This window comes from Triturus cristatus, chromosome 2_2, assembly GCF_964204655.1.
Source record: "Triturus cristatus chromosome 2_2, aTriCri1.1, whole genome shotgun sequence".
NCBI classification, from domain to species: domain Eukaryota; kingdom Metazoa; phylum Chordata; class Amphibia; order Caudata; family Salamandridae; genus Triturus; species Triturus cristatus.
This window is the reverse complement of record NC_140582.1, coordinates 850,363,850-850,380,857: the sequence shown is the minus strand read 5'-3', so window position 1 is coordinate 850,380,857 and position 17,008 is coordinate 850,363,850.

Below are 17,008 nucleotides of genomic sequence, written 5' to 3'. Positions count from 1 at the left end.
CCGCCATCTTGAAGAGATGGGTGCAAATATAATCGTCCAGGGTGGGAAATCATGAAGAGAAGGATAGGAATAATTCTTCTGGTATAAACAGAAAAATATATTATAAAAAGGTATGGGCCTGTTTGTCTAGATATATCAGTGTGTATGAGAGCCATCGTTTCGGCAGGTAGGGAGGTGGTGTGTATATCTGTCGTAAAATGGCAGCCATCTTGGAGAAGGTATATCGAAGTATGTTGTATCGTCTGATGGGGATGGACTCCCTGTGAGTCCACCAAATTAACGGAGGTACAATAAAGTGGGGATAGTGTAATTAATACTTAGGTGTCTTTGAAAATTACCTAAACACAACCAAACGGTAAATCAAGTCAGGTATTGTATCTGAGTACTTGGTCCCATGGGATGTCATTATTCATTCCCTTCTGGTATGTATTAAGGGAAAAAATCCAGTAGACCTCTCTACATTTGCGTATGTTTGTACTAGCGATGCCGATGTTAATGTTGATTTTTTCTAAAATCAACCATCTTATTTGATGTTCATTGTGCTGTGCTTCCATGTAATGTCGTACAAGAGGTGCTTGGGTCTTTTGCGTACGAATGGCCGACCTGTGTTCTGTGAGCCGTGTGGCCATGGATCGTGCCGTCTCACCCACGTATCCCTTGTTGCACGGACACAGAAGCAGGTAGATGATGTTGGTAGTTTTACAGTTGGTGAGAGTTTTCAGCTGTAGATTTATTTTGTTGAACATGAATGTGGATGTCTCTATCGCAAATTGACATGCTACACATGATGAACATTTGTAGTTACCCACAGGTTTGATCTGGCCTGTGAGGGATGTCTGGATCTGGGGCTTAGTGATATTTGTCATGCGGGAGCGAACCATGAGATCTTTTAAGTTCTTATTCTTCCTATAAGCATATAGGGGTTTTGGGATGACATTTTCTTTTGATTTGGTGGCATTGAGAATATGCCAGTTGGAGTTGATGATGCGACGGATCTTGCCATTCATGGTAGAGTGCCTTGTTACAAAGACTATCCTTGAGTTAGTGGGTTTAGGCTGTGGGGTTAACAGGTGTTGTCTGTCAAACTATCTGGCTCTTTTGTACGAGTCCCGCACTAGCCGTTTTGGGTAACCGCGACCCACGAACTTGGTTTTCATGAGTTCTGCTTGAATGTCAAAATCCTGTAAGCTAGTGCAATTCCTACGGAGTCGTAGGAATTGACTGAATGGAATACTGGTCTTTTGTGAATGGGGGTGATTGCTGTCAAAATGGAGGAGGGTATTACGTGCTGTGGGTTTGGTATAGAGGTCTACCTCTAGGTGGTTATCCCTATTTTGAATCAAGATGTCAAGGAATTCCACTTGGCAGTTGCTGGTGTTAGCCGTAAAGACGATGTTATTGTCACATAAATTCAGCCAGGATACAAAGTCAGTGACGTCTGTGGTATCATCTCGCCAGATGAAAAAGACGTCGTCTATGTATCTGGACCATGAAAATATGGATTCACTGTATGGGGCAATTTCGTTGTAAATATAACGTTTCTCATACAGCGCCATGTAAATATTCGCCACTGTGGGAGCACAGGACGCCCCCATGCTGACGCCTTTGGTTTGCTTGTAGAGTGTACCATTGAACTCGAAGGTGTTTTCAGTGAGTACAATCTGGAGACACTCCAGGACAAAAGTTCGAGGGCACTCTATATCATATGCGTTCATAAACCAATTCACCGCCTCCATGGCCCCTTCTTATGGGATATTTGAATAAAGAGCTTCAATATCCATGGTGACCATGGTGTGTCTGTGGGTATTGAAATATAGATTCTCTACTTTGTTGATCATGTCCCGGGTGTCTCTAATGTATGATGGAATCTGTGGGACATGTATCCTTAGGAGGGAATCTACATATTTGGACAGGGGTTCGGTGACTGAACCAATCGTCGTGACTATTGGTCTATATGGTGGGTTGTGAACACTCTTATGGATTTTAGGGACTCCATAAATGGCAGCCATTTATATATATATACACAACATTACTGATGCCCAAGGTAAGGCATAGTGATATATTGGGGCCCTTCCGAGATTCCATGCAATTATTGACTGAATCCCATACGCCGACCTTAGCTCATATTACAGCCTCGCAGTACAATAGAAAAATGGTCACAGAAGCAACAATATTTTTAAGAACCAGAAATTAAGCAGCATTCACAGTACCAATATGAACTCAGATTTACAAAAATTGCAATTTATTTCAAATACGAATATGCAATTAAATGGTGGCAACGTAGTTGCTCTTTCATCACTGAATAATCCTACTATTTTAAAACAGGTGCTCAGGTGTGGGAAAGGGGAAAATGGAATGTTTGTGGTCAAAGTGAAACCGTGAGGGTGGTGGACAAGGAAAAGATAGTGTGACTTGTATCCATCCAATTCACAGAGTGAAACTGATCCGGCCTAACAAAGGTCAGTTGTTCCAAATGGATCACATAGCATTACATGAACACTGTCAATGAATTACAGTTGTTGAAGCTTGTGAGCTAATTGTAGTCAACGTTTCGACCCCTCAAAGTAACTAGGTGATTCCCGCCTTAGGGTGGGGCCTTCATCAGGACTGTGAGGGTAAAGGGCACCTAGAGGCAATATTATACTCCGTTTTAGGAGGGCAAAGTAACAAAGGAGGTAGTGAATGCTCTTAAACAAAGGTAGGGATTACCTAATTTTGTATCCAACGTGTAACTATGGGCTGGGCGGTCATGTAGGATTGGGCTCAACACAGCTCCTAGATGCAGAAAAAATACAAAATGAGTTGTACATAGGTCAAACGAGACAAAAAGTAAAAACAAGGATACTACAACATTGTAGTAGGATTAGGTGTGGCACAGTAGGTGCACCACTAGTTGAACATTTCACCACAAAACTACACCAACCGGAATCACTGAGATGGTTAGTCTTGGAGAAAGTGTCTTTGGGTAGTAGGGGAGGTGACATTAGCTCTATCTTGAATGTACGAGAATGCAAGTAGATGCATAAGATAATTGGTTAATCCGAACCTCTTGGCTCCCGTAGCAGTTTATAAACCACTATGTGTAATGTTTCCCCATCAAATGTTATCCTATAGTAGCTTGCTATGAGTTGCCCTCATTGGAATGTTGGTTGCTTTCAAACATCTTTGTATTGACCTTTAGAAATAGCATAGATCAACTAGCATGCATTATATGTTTCAGGTAATCAGGCTTTTCAACAACCACACACGTTTCCAGACCTCCCCAAGTGTGCCCATTATCGGCACCTGTACTGGCAATTTTTTCTGCATCTCACGTTTCCTGTACGTGAAGACATCCAGCGGCTGCACCCCACGTGCACGCCTCCGGTTGTTTTCCAAGGTATGGTAGTCTCGCTTCTTCAAGAGACCCCGCTTGTCTTCCAATTATTCTTTTAGGGCACGCTGACTACTGCCATGCGTTTATTGAGGGAGTTTCCCCTTTTCTTCTTTTTTATAAATAAGCAACGTGCCCGCATCATTTTTTAACAACTCTTATTTTTTAACAACTCTGATAATACACACTGGCCACTGCCTTGTAACAATTGAGACATTTTTTCCTCCTCCCTTTCTTTATAAGAAAGAAACGCGACCGCTAACACGTTAATTTGCCAACAGACACCTTGCGTCTATTGAGGGACCTTCTTCCTTTTTATAAATAAGCAACGCGCCCGCATTAATTTCTAACAACTTTGATAATACATACTGGCCACCGCCTTGTAACTATTGAGACAGTCCCCTCCCCCCCCCCCCCCCCCCCCCCCGGGGCGGGAGCAAGCCCACGGAATCGGACCCCTCGTCCCTCTCATTATCCCCGCTCACATGATACCAAATTGAGATTGGTATTACAACACAGGACCCCATCTTCTGAGTCTCTTGTGTGTGATTCTCAATGAAGGCCATTTTCCTACTTCTAGTGTCTGACGTTTATCTGACGTCCACCCTGTCTGTCCTCATTTTTTAGATTCATTTGTCTGGAAACTGCTAAGCATCTCTCTACCTACAGTTTACCTCCGTGTACGTGCACGGATGGCCGTACCTCCACCCCTCTCTCAGTAAGTGCCCATTCAGCAGGGGTTTAGAGACCCAGAATCTTCATGTCCTGATTTGCACTTGAGTTCATATGCTGCATTTTGTATTTTCTCTGCATCTAGGAGCTCTGTTGAGCCCAATCCTACATGACCACGCAGCCCGTAGTTACACACTGGATGCAAAATTAGGTAATCCCTACCTTTGTTTATGAGCATTCACTACCTCTTTTGATACTTTGCCCTCCTAACATGGAGCATTATATTGCCTCTAGGTGCCCTTTACCCTCACAGCCCTGATGAAGACCCCACCCTAAGGCTGGTATCACCTAGTTAATTTCAGGGGTCGAAACGTTGACAACAATTAGCTCACAAGCTTCGACAACTAATTCATTGACAGTGTTCATGGAATGCTATGTGATACATTTGGAACAACTGACCTTTGTTAGGCCGGATCAGTTTCACTCTGTGAATTGGATGGATATATGTCACACTACCTTTTCCTTGTCCACCACCCTCACAGTTTCACTTTGACCACAAACACTCCATTTTTCCCTTTCCCACACCTGAGCACCTGTTTTAAAATATTAGAATTATTCAGTGATGAAAGAGCAACTGCGTTGCCGCCATTTAATTGCATATTCTTATTTGAAATAAATTGCAATCTTTGTAAATCTGAGTTCATATTGGTACTGTGAATGCTGCTTAATTTCTGGTTCTTAAAAATATTGTTGCTACTGTGACCATATTTATATTGTACTGCAACACTGACGCAGGTCTGGTAGCCTTTCGGGTATCCCCATTGATACACAACATCCACTTCGGAATAGTCTTCGTCATATGTCTGGTGTCACTGCGCTGTTTCTCTTCATATACCAATGGGAACATTTATGGGCTTTCTGACAGTCATTATTCAGTTCCTATTGATACTAGCTTGGTATAATGTTTTATTTTTGGGTTGTGCTTGCATGTTAAAACCTCCATCCTTTGTAGTAATGCCGTATTTACATGTCTTGTTGGCTTATTTTTATTTTCTATTACTTTGTATTTTATTACATGATCTTTTCTCTTTAAAGTCAGTAAGTGATTTATAAAAATAAACACACCAAGTTCCACATGTTCTGTATTTTTTTCAGTGTTGACCGACCGATCAGCAGGGGTGGAGGGTGAGACGATGTAAAAAGAAAATAGAAAAAAAAGTAACTGCTTGCCGCGTCACTCCTCCACGTCCCTCGTCGTCTCTCCTGGCCAGAACAGAAAGAGGGAAGCACCAGGCTCCCCATAGCCAATGCAGCATTGTGATTGGCTCTTCTAAGCCAATCATGGGCATGTTCTCCACGCAGGGTGTAATGCAGCCTGGGTGGAGAATATGCAAAGTGTGCATGAATGTTTGGCCAGCCATTAGCCAAACATTCAAGCGCATTTGGAGTGGGCAAACCACTAATCCCCCTGCTCCTGTGTGAGCCGCAAAGCTGCTGCAGCAGGAGAACATAAAATGAGAATAACATTATCATCTTATGTTTCCTTTATTTCACTGCTGCGTCGCAGTGTGGCGCCACTCCTCCGCCTTAGCGGAGGAGCCACCACTACTTTTTTTTTCTGGGCCTTTCACCCATTTTGATTTTGGCATGACTGACCTGCTGAAATCTGTGTAGTGGAAAACACTGGGGTGTGATAATTATCACACAACTCAGGATTCCGGTCCCTGTGCAGAGATTAGATTTTAGCCCAGTGTTTATAATTACGGTGGCCGAAAATCATTTTGCACCACTGCTCTCCTGAATTCATATGTTGAGTTTCTTGATGCACACAGGAGATGTACACATTTTTTTCATCAATTAAGGTGCAAAAAGCATGATTGGCTCAGTTATCACCGGCTCATATTTGTAGCACTGCAGGATTAACTTGTAAGCATTTTCTTTGCATCACTAGATTTCTTTCGGAACTCACAAGATTGTTTTTTTGGTACATTAAAGCTTTAACTATGAGTATTTTTTATCTTTTTTGCTTTTCTATCATGGAACGTGGCAGGTTTTAAAAAAAGTACTATTAAATGATGAATATGCAAATGTCGTTTTACAAAAATGGGAAATAGTCTGACTTCAGGAGACTTGGTGTAAACGTCCAATTCACATCGATGACTATCAAGTGTTCGCAATAGCAGCTGTTTAACGCAGCGGATTTGGTGGGCCGTCAGGAAGCTTGTCAGTATATATCAGCCACAGACATTACTGACAAACCCCTGAAGGCGACCTGCCCATCCTTCCAAGCTGGCATAATCGAAAATCCAGCCTTCAAGTCTTGGAGTCCCCCTGGCGTACCTTTAACCTCCTCACTGGGAAGTGTCATGGCACTATGAGACACAATGAAACCCATCCATGAAAAAGCAACTTATGGAAAGAGTGCAGACAGTACAAGTAACATGTACCGGGAACGTCTGTCACACTCAGTGTATTATTTTTGCTCCCAGGACATGTATACTATACCTGGTAAACTCGCAACGAGCTGAAACCCAGAAGTTACTCATAGCCACTCCCTCTGACTGTATCAGAAGACAGACCCTTTAGGAGACTTGCAGTCCACCCTGCCAGAGGCGCAGCAGGTCATTGGTGAGTTCTCCTCAGGCAAACCTCAACTAAGCACATACATCAGACATAGTAACACTTTTACTTTAGGTGTTTTTTATACACCAACATGTTACAGAATATAAGTAGCAAAATAGTAGCAAGATTCACAAGAGTATTTGCAATGGAGAAACACGAAAAAGGCGAATACTATTTTTTTTAAAAAACATGATATAGATGTGTACTTATCCTGCATGACCAAACACCTTAATTGCTATTAAGTAACTATCTGCCATGGTAACTTTTTCCACGAGAAACTTGAAAATTGCGCCATCACCTTATTGTGTTATTGCAGTACTGTGATTTGCCATAGAATTTCAGTGAACATTCACTTTTGGCTTGTGGTATTTGTATACCGTCTGGTCTCTATCTGTTACATTGATCCTTACTGTTGATCACTATAGAACATGGATACTCACAAACATTTTCCCAGGGGCCACAAAGTTTGGTCTGTGTTGTTACGGAGGGCAGCGCTGATGCCAGCAGTGGGTGTAAAGTGGGTGTAAGGGAAGCAAAGCATGTATATCTAGTGGCTGTCTTTAACAAGCATTTACAATGCAATAGGTCTCGCAACTGTGAGTTTTGGAGCTAGTGGCATTGTAAATGGCAATGCTTTAAAAAAAATTAAAAGGCATTGTTATTTACAATACCAAAAGCAACACCTATTGCACTGTATAGCGTGTTGTCCGTGAAGATGGCGCCGCGCTTATTAAAATAAAAAAAACAGAAAGAAAAAAAAAGAGTGGTCTCCCTGAAGCGTGTGCTGCGCTAATGACTAAAGTTAATTAAAAAAGCACTTTACAACTGATTTAATGCCTTATGAAGGTAAGCACAATTGAGGGGAGGGGAGGAGCGGTGGGGGGAAGAATAAATAAACAAGCCACGGCAAGTTGGGGAATATGGAATTGGATGGCAGGGGTTAACTTAAACTAGGTACAGAGCAAGAAACGACACTGCCACCTGAAGCATAGATACAGGGCTTTGTTGGTCACGGCAGGAGCACCCCTTTTGTCTACAAAGCACAACGCCCGCCCTGTGACAAGAAGCATTACACGTCTACCTACACCGAACGCTCACACATTTCAGTAATAGATGGATCTAGACAACGAGTCAATGTGATGAAACCAATGGTATGTACCGTATACACACATTTCTGCAAAGGGGCAAAACACACAGAGATGTTTTAATGGGATTGGATTGGAAGCGGTGCCCTGAATCTGGTATACACATAAACACGCATGTGTCAGAGGTATTATAGCGCTGAGCAATCACAACAGAAAGGGACATATGACCTGTAGCGCGCAGACTCACAAACACCTGCAGACTGTGGTGTGCATTAACCCTTGGAGCTGTCATTGCTAAATTCTAACCTTTTGATCAGTGTACGCACAGCACAGAAAACAACAGGGGCATTTCCTGTTGAGCTGTAATGGGTGGGAGCACGTGGCCTGCAGAAAAGAAAGATGTAAAGCAGGGACGTTAACTCACCCACTTCACATACTGAGAGTGGCACCCTTGACCCGCTGGGCACAGCTAGCTCTCCGGAGCAGGGATATTAACCCGCCAAGCTTTCTTACTGAGACTGGAACCCGTGACTCTCGGTTACACTTATTTGGCAAATGAGTGCTCTACCCCACCCCTCCCCGTACTGTGTGTGAACCGGGGTGAGGGATGTCTGCAGCAGGAGCGTTAGCCCATTGATCTGCCTCGTCGGAAACACGGCCCCCCAGTGTCTCGCGCCTGCAGCTGAGGCTTGCCCCAGCCTTGCCACTTCCTCCCTCCCTGGTTTATGGCCGCAGAAGCCGTCAGTGAAACACAACCTGGTATTTTAATCTCAGCCCCTAGGCAGAGAAAACAGGCAGCGACCCCTCTATGTTCAGATTTACACAAAGGGGTCAACGCACAAGGGCGCGTAGCTTGGAGGCAATAACTAAAAACACACCGTGACACAAAACATAAAACGGGTACCCGGAGCAACCTCTGCCCCCCACACCCCACCGCTCTCTCTGAAACAAACCCATTACTCACCTTCTCAAGTTCTGCACTTAATCCAAAAGCCCCCCGTCCTTAACTGTATACGCGGCTCTGTGAATGCACCTCTACCGGGGCCTGCTGCACCAATCCGGGTCCTAGGAAGCAGCCAGCACGGATAGCCGTCCGGTGCATTGCGTAACAGGGGCAGTAATGAGGTGCAGGAGATGGGCCACACCGATGAGCAGATACAAAACTAGACAGCGGTATGAAGGGGTCAGCCACAGGGTCACAGCAGGATGAGGAACGGCCTGTCCGCAATATCCTTCTGGACGTTGCACTGCAGTATATTAACTGCTGCTCGGTGCGGTGGCTACCCTGCAGGCCTCGGCACACCGGCTCCCAGTCTCAGCTGAGAGCTGTGGAGGAGCTTGGTAAAGAGAAACATACCAGACGCATGTAATAATATATTTTCTAATGTAGCGCCCCTTACCTCACATCGACAGTGTCTCAGCGTTGTAAACAGATACTATTAGTCACTCAAAAAGTGCTTAATGTACGGCTCCAGGAATGTGGGCTCGTAACAATAACAAGTGACAGAGGAGGGGAAAGTGCTCGGAACAGGCGCCCTCGGAATACCTGAGCACCGCGGCTCGTCTGCTTCACAGCTGTTGTTAAATAAACAAGCAGATAAGAAAAGTCTTCACGACAGCTGGGAAGCAGGTGAGCCAGTCCAGGTGGGCCGGCCAAAAAAACGAAAAGGAGGCACCCTGGAATCCTTATTTCCAATGGCAGCGCACCATTTAACATAAACGGTGATGCAAGCCAATGGGAATAAGGGACGGGGCATCAAGCCCTTTTCAAAAAGTACTCATCTGCAATACATCTCGCCGAGCGAGCTGCGCATGTGCGCAGCAATGCTAGGCGAGACCTAAAAATGAAGGTGTTCCTAAAGTTAAGGGCCTAGTACCTTCCTTTCCCTAACTGCGAATAACCTTTAAATAAGTGCTTGTTGAATATTTAACAGTTTTTTCATATTAGTGCTGAGTCGAATAAACAGCAGCCCAGTGCTGCTGCCCAGGGGACCGCATGTAAAGGTCAGGAGGACTGCATGCGGCCCCCGGGCCGTACTTTGAGTATCACTGCTATAGCATGATGATTGCTCAAGAGTAGTTTGCTCCTCTTGATCCCCCAAAACTAGGCTCATAATGTTCTCAACACAGGTCCCCAGCATTATTGTGCATGTTTCTTATTTCTCTCACATAATAAGATGTGAGATAAAAGAGCTGAACCACTGTGCCAAGAGCTGGATGCAGCCAGATCTAACACGGCCCACGCATAGCTGCAGGCTAAGTCGGTGGAAGAATTGAAATATCCTTGTAAGTCAAATCCTACTGTATTCTACATGTAGAACACCGGCACACTGTTAAAAATAATAATGCCTAATAAGGAAACCTAGACATAGCACTGAAACATCAGAATATTAGAGTGCATAGATTATACACAAGAAGACAGAGGTCATATAAGTTTCAGGTGGACATGAACGTGGGAGTTGTAGTCCCTAATATCGAGTAGGGAATATAAATTTACCACAGTATTGTAGCCAAAATATCGAGGAGGCAAGAGCATATAGGTAAATATACATTTACTATTCCTAATTATACATCTATGGGCCTTGAATAGATTGTCAAACTCATACATTTGGAGTTAAATATAGTAAACCTGTACTTAATATATATATACTTACCTGTCAATATTTGGGTCCTTGATATTTCGGCTACAATATTGCAGCAAAACAAAATCGATCATTCGTACTTCTACAAATATTACATATACGTAACACAAGAGGACTCATGGTGGAGAAAAGGGTACATTAATGGGACAGGAAATATCTGCCCAAGGAAAATTGATATTGGAAAGGTTAGACTTAATTCCGAAATTTCTGATCCCACCAAATGTCACATTGTGGCAAAGTTCTGTGTTGCCTCTGGGGTTTACTGGATCCTTTTACCCCTCTTTCCTGAATAAGAAGCCCGTCTTCTTTATATGGGTTGCTGCGAGAATCTAAGGGCTCAATCACGAATCACAAAAATCCATGTACCCAAATACAAATTAGGAGTCTGAGAGTGAGGACCCGGGCCGGTAAGGCGAAGCCGGACCCGATGGGGGCCCGGGTAAAACGCTGTCCGGATGCGGGAGCCCGCCCCCATTTGTATGTCGGCTAGGCCGGCGGGGGCCAGGATTGGCCCCTTTTAAACAAAGCAAACCTCCCCCCAATCAGGAAGCGAGGGGGAGGATAAGAAGGGGCCAACAGCCCGAGTGAAACACATTCACCCCCCCTCGCAATAAGGATGAAGAAGAATGCCGCTGGGCTGACCTATCTCGAGAGGACTGCAGAAGCCGGCCCGGTGAAGATTGCCCAGAATCCCAGGAGGTCGGCATCCCGGATCTGACCCTCCACCTCGCATGGGTGCGGCTTGAGGATCAGCCGTGTCAAGCAGGACGAAGAACGGCATTGGCGGGTGCGGCTTGAGCGACAGATTCGAGCCGTTCCGTGGCTTTCGCGCCTCTTTTTCGAAAGGCGAGGTGCGGGAGGACGATCGGGAGCAGAGACAGGGGCAGCGTGAACAGAGCCTTCACCCCCACCTTTTCTATGAAGCAAAAAGCAGTGGTGGCCGAGGCGAGCGCCAGCCGCGTCCATTGCGCCATTCCAGGCTGGTGGCTGCGGGAATCTGGGCCGAGCATCAGCCGAGACGGGAGCAGCGTGACGAGAGCCTCCACCCCGCCTCTCGTACAGGACAGCACAGCAGCAGCGGCCGTGACGAGCGCTGGGCTCCAGCCGGGTTTGCGTGCCCTTTCTGGGGAACGAGCCCGGGACAACAAAGAAAACCCGGAAGCAGCGTGGAGGGTGGCGACTACGAAGGCGAAAAAAGGTATTTAAAGAGACACGCTCTTGCCAGTAACCGTGGACGGAGCGGTTTAAAGTCAATATTTGAGCAAACAGCAGTTCTGGGAGTAGCGGCGAGCCATTGATAGCAACCGTGATCGGTACGCTTCTACAGACACCGGGTGAGGTCATTGTGGGGGTTTATTGGCGTGCGTGCCTGCAGAGTCACGGGGGCAGTGAGCACCGAGACACCGAAGTCAACTGGAGTTCCCATGACATCGAGGAGCGGGAGCAGGAAAATTTTGATTGCTAGATGGGAGCGGGATAATTTTATTGCTTGCGGGGGCCTGGAATTGGGGGATAAGAAACGCAAGCAGCGCTATGGGCTAGTTTGCTGGTCCTGGTGACTGGAATTGCATACGAGCACGCAGGAATTGAGTTAAAAAAGGGGCAACTGCGTAGCCGCTTTAGGGGGTTTCTGGGGAGGGGACTTAGTGGGAATATTGACTCTCGGGAATGTGATATGCGGTACAACGCTGACATTTTTCCAGCAACTACAGGTGGAATATACCCTACATAAAACACAATTTACAAATTCCTCTAACTCTGCCATGCACTCACCCCCCTGATCCACACGCTTGAGACCCTTCCAGAGTTCCACCCATTAGAAGGCAGCCTGCTCATGGACGATTTAGGTCTCCACACGATCAGGCAAATTTACCAGACCCTGACGACCCACACGCCAACAACACTTGACAAGACTCAGCTGACATCCCAGATTTGACAGATGACGATTGGGCGGAAGCTATTGCGAGTCCGTGGGGTCAGACGGTCTCTACACAATACCGCTTGATTCAGTTTAAATATCTGCACCAGGCGTACTATACCCGGACCAGACTCTGGCGGATGGGAGTTATCCAGTTCCCTATATGTCTGCGGTGTGACCGGGAGGAGGGGACATTCTTGCATACAGTTTGGAGCTGTACAGCGTTGCAGCCCTTTTGGCGCAGAATTCGGTCTTGCCTCAACAAGGTACTCTCGTGGGTACTCCCGCTTGACCCGCATCTATTCCTCTTACACAGCACAGATGACATTGGGGGTAATAAGTTCAAGCAGCACTTATTGTTCTTAGCTCTCACTATCACCAAGCGAGACACAGCACAACAGTGGAAAGGGATGTCTCCTCCTACCTTGGGCAAATGGAATACCAAACTCGATAGATGTATGGGGGCCGGAATTGCAGTCTTTCACAGCTCATGGCTGCCCTGCTAAACACAGGAAAATTTGGACTTGATGGGCGTCATATCAAGGAATCGAGCTTCCCCTCCTGCCCTCCGCGGACCCCTGATCATTGCTCCCTATCCCTAATGCCCCTCGGCCGGCATATCCCACACCTTCCAAGAGTGGATCCCTGTGCTATTGGATTATGTACTCATGTCGTGAGATTGAGTGATGTCTGCAGCTTGTCTCAGTTGTACCACCTGCATGTTCGGCAGGTGTTTGAAATTGATAAAAATGCTGGTATTTTCACGCTATTAATCCATTTTCTCCTACAGGCCATTGTAGGGCTGTCGCCCATCTTTCAAATGAATAACCAAATAAAATGTGTTGTTAAAAAAAGGGGCAACTGCGCCAGAGCTGCACAACAGTGAACGCACACAGCAGCAGGTCATAGCCGGGGCTACGTGGGCAATAATTGGCAAATAAGGGACTGCTCACTGGGAACAACAGCACAGGAGTAAACAAGGATGCCAAGCAAGTGAAGAGCAGCTGGGAGAAAAACACGGCCCGACTCGGTTCAGGGAGAACCAGGAGATACCAGCAGCCAAAAAGAAAGGCCAGAAGAGGTGCGGCGAGGGCTCGGGACCAGACCTGGCCCGCGACGTGAGGACCACGCTGGAGCAAGTCAGGGCACTGGTCGCGCTTAAGGGAAGGGCCTGGGTGGACCAGCAAATCAAAGATGGGGCCCTGGGAAAAGAGAAGAGGCCGCGGCATGCATCCCAATGAGGGCCGCCCCCTAAGAGGGTGGCGAAGCAGGGGCCTGCAGCCAAAACAGTGGCCCCTGAGAGAGGCAGAAAGGGAACAGCCGGCAAGGGAAAGAAACCCCAACAAGCCAAGAGCAAGAAAGCGGCGACTCCTGAGCGAGTAACTAGCTTGGAGTCAGAAGGAGCAGCGATGAGGAGGGGTCTGTAGCCAGCGCCGCTGCCCCTCAGGAGAGATATGCGAGAAAAGACAACAAAGGCGTCAGGGAGCGTGGTAAGCATGGCGCAGTAAACAGCGAGCGGGGGCGCAGGAAAGGGCATAAAGCGCAAAGAAACCTAGGGAAAAACGTTAATATGGGCTGTCAACGTGGGGGGAGTAATGTGGCAATGCAAGGGGCATGGCCCATGCACCCTCTGTGACAGACAGGGCTAGGCCAAGGGCGACCAGAATTCCAGGGGGAGGCCTGGACCAGGGGGGAAGCGCAGCCAATCAACATGGATGCCTTGGTGGCAATAGCCAGGTATGGGGGCTCCTTTCCCTGGGAATACAGCATGGGGCACAGGAGGTCAAGGGAGCAGCCCGGCGCCCGACCAAAGGGTGGACAAGGGAGGCCACGCACAAGGGGCAACAAACAAAGAGTCAGGCGTGGCAAGCCAGGTGCAGCAAGACGAAAGGACAGGAACTGAGGCGGCCTCACAGGGGAGTGCAGGGGCCTCCGGGGGGGGGAGCCCAGATACAACCAAGACAGGAGAAGGGCAAGACAGTAACAGTAAGCCGACCAGTGAGTACCTGCGCCCCTCCCAAAGCGACCCCCCTATGACGATAAAGATGATAGGGCTGGCCAACCTCATCTCACTTACAGTGAAGGAGAGAATTTGGAGAAAAGACTTCATAGACATATTTTCACTATTGGAAGTGCGCCAGGCATGGTTAGACCTAACGGCACAAAATAAAAAGGACGAGGACAGGAGAGCCCCCCGGAAACCTAGAGTAGAAAGATCGATAGAGAATTGTCTGAAGGCATTCAGAACACTAACATGCATGTTCATTGAAAGATTCCCCCAAAGAGCGGCGGCACTGATCTTATATGAGCAAAAGGTGCACGAGCCACAGCAACAGTATCAGGGCCATGCATTGCTGCAATACGACGAGGGTTTTAGAGAGACAATGCAAGTATGGCCAGTAATGGGATGGGACTGTCAGGACATGGAAGGTTTCACGAAACACATGGGAGGGAGTTGGTGAAAAAGAGCGCAATTTTCATCCCTAGGGGAGTAAGGGCGAATTCGAGGGCCAGGGAAAAGAGTTCAAAGGGAAAAGCCAGGCCGGTAGCAAATCAAATAAGCCATGCTGGAAATTTGACAAGGAGGAATGTACATGGGGAACGTCATGCAGGTTCAAACACGCTTGTGGGTCCTGCGGGGGAAACCACCCAACCATACGCTGCAGATGGGACACAGGGACAGGGACTGACAAGGGCAAATCAGGCACAAAGAAATGAGGTTCAGGCCCCTGCGGGCGGGGTCAAGGGGTCAAGGGGCAGAGGACAGATGCTACCGGCACCCATAAAGACAAGCAGACAGCTGCATCTGTTAAAAGACGATCACAAAGTAACGGACAGGCAGCTGCTAGCGGAAGGTTTCACAAAGGGTTTTCCAACCATACAAAAGGCCGAAGGGGGCACGGGAGAGCTTAAACCTAAAATCAATCAGAGACAACCCCGGGGTGGCAAAGCAGAAGGTGGAAAAGGAATTAAAACTGACGGGTGGTCGGCCCCTTCTCTTTCCCCCTGTTGAAGTGGAACTAGGAGCAAAAGGAGAGGCCGGGGTAGGGGGGAGCTCCCTACGATCGAGAAACCGTAGGTAGTGTAGCGGAACAAACACAGGAAAGTTAGTAAAAAGAGAAAACATACTAGAAGGTAGATGGAAGGCTCTCACAGTGTCCTTGGGTTGCCTCCTGGCAGGGGCACTGAGGGAGCTAAGGGGCGGCGTGCCGCCATAAAAAGAGCAGATGTGATGCTCCCGCAGGACCCTTGGGATGCCTCACGGCAGGGGTACCGAGGGAGAAGATGGTAAGGACTCAGCCTCAGGAAAGGTAGAGTAGATGCTCAAGTAAGGTCCTTGGGATGCCACACGGCAGGGACCCCTGGGAGAAGGAACGGCCCACGAAAGGGTTACGGGGCGAACGGGCAAGCACTTGCTGCCCGGGCAGTTCCAGATGGACACCCTCCAAATCGGTAGCAAGCTGAAGCCTAGACCCGTGAATCGGAAGCCCAGAAAAAGGGGCCCCTCCCAGGAATTGAGGAGGGTGGGTCCATGATGCAAGAGAGAGAGTTTAATGAGCAATAGATGTGAATATAATAACATGGACAATAAATGTGGATATGACCATGAACGGTTGAAATGTAAAAAGTTATGTTGATGAATAAACTACGACCTTTTCAGGCAGCAAAGAATGCTGTCAGTAGTGATTTAAGGTAAAAGTTGAAGGGGAGCGGGGCGGGACGACTCGCCGCCTGGAGGGGGTTGTGAAAATGGACTAATAACACCTGTTATTCACCATTCCGAAGGGTGCAAATCGTGCCAGAAAACACCCATGATTTGTGCCCAGATTATATTCTGTTTGGGCACAAACAGGAATTTGTGACCACATTTGGATTAGCTGCCCCATTGTAGTTGGGGCCTCAATGACGATTGAGAAGGAGCACATTGAAGTCTTTGTTGGTAGAAGACAACCATGTTACAAGAGTCATTAATCGCTCGTCCAAATTCCTCTTATAAACCTTAGTGTCAAAAGCACTGTCCCAGCAAAAACAGATCAGTGGAGATGCATGCATTTATCAGTTGTTGATGGTGGGGGGACCAGTCAATCGCAAGAATAATTTGGTCAAAAAGCTCAAATAAAATATTTACCTCTAATAATTTATCTTATTTAATGACCAGGTCAATGTTAGCTCCGCACTTAAATAAAAAGAAAACATACTCCAAACATTCTCATGCTCTCCATTTCACAATAAAACCAATTAAAGAAATCTAAAAGCAGACAAACTCCAGCTCACAAATTTGACAGTTCAAACTAATAAGTGACTATGGCAATACTGTTTTATTTGATCTCCTCAAGTGTGTTCACCATGTACTATGTATGCTGCTACCCAGAAATGTAATAATTGTATTGAACCAACATCGTTAATAACCACTCAATCGCCTACATGTTTCTCCTTATAAAGGCAAAAGTCCTACCACTGAGTGACTGGCAATCGGGGGTCTGCCTGATGAGGAAACCAACTCTTCTATGTAAGAAGTGAAGTCCTTACAGTGCTACACAATCAAGAGGGGATTCGACAGACCTGTTATAATACCATGGTCCTTTCATGCAATCCTTAAAATGAGTATATCAGATATGGTTTACCGAGAGTTTCATAATTTATCCTGAAACTTAATTTCTCAAATCTATCTAAAACACTCAGCATCTGCAAAAAC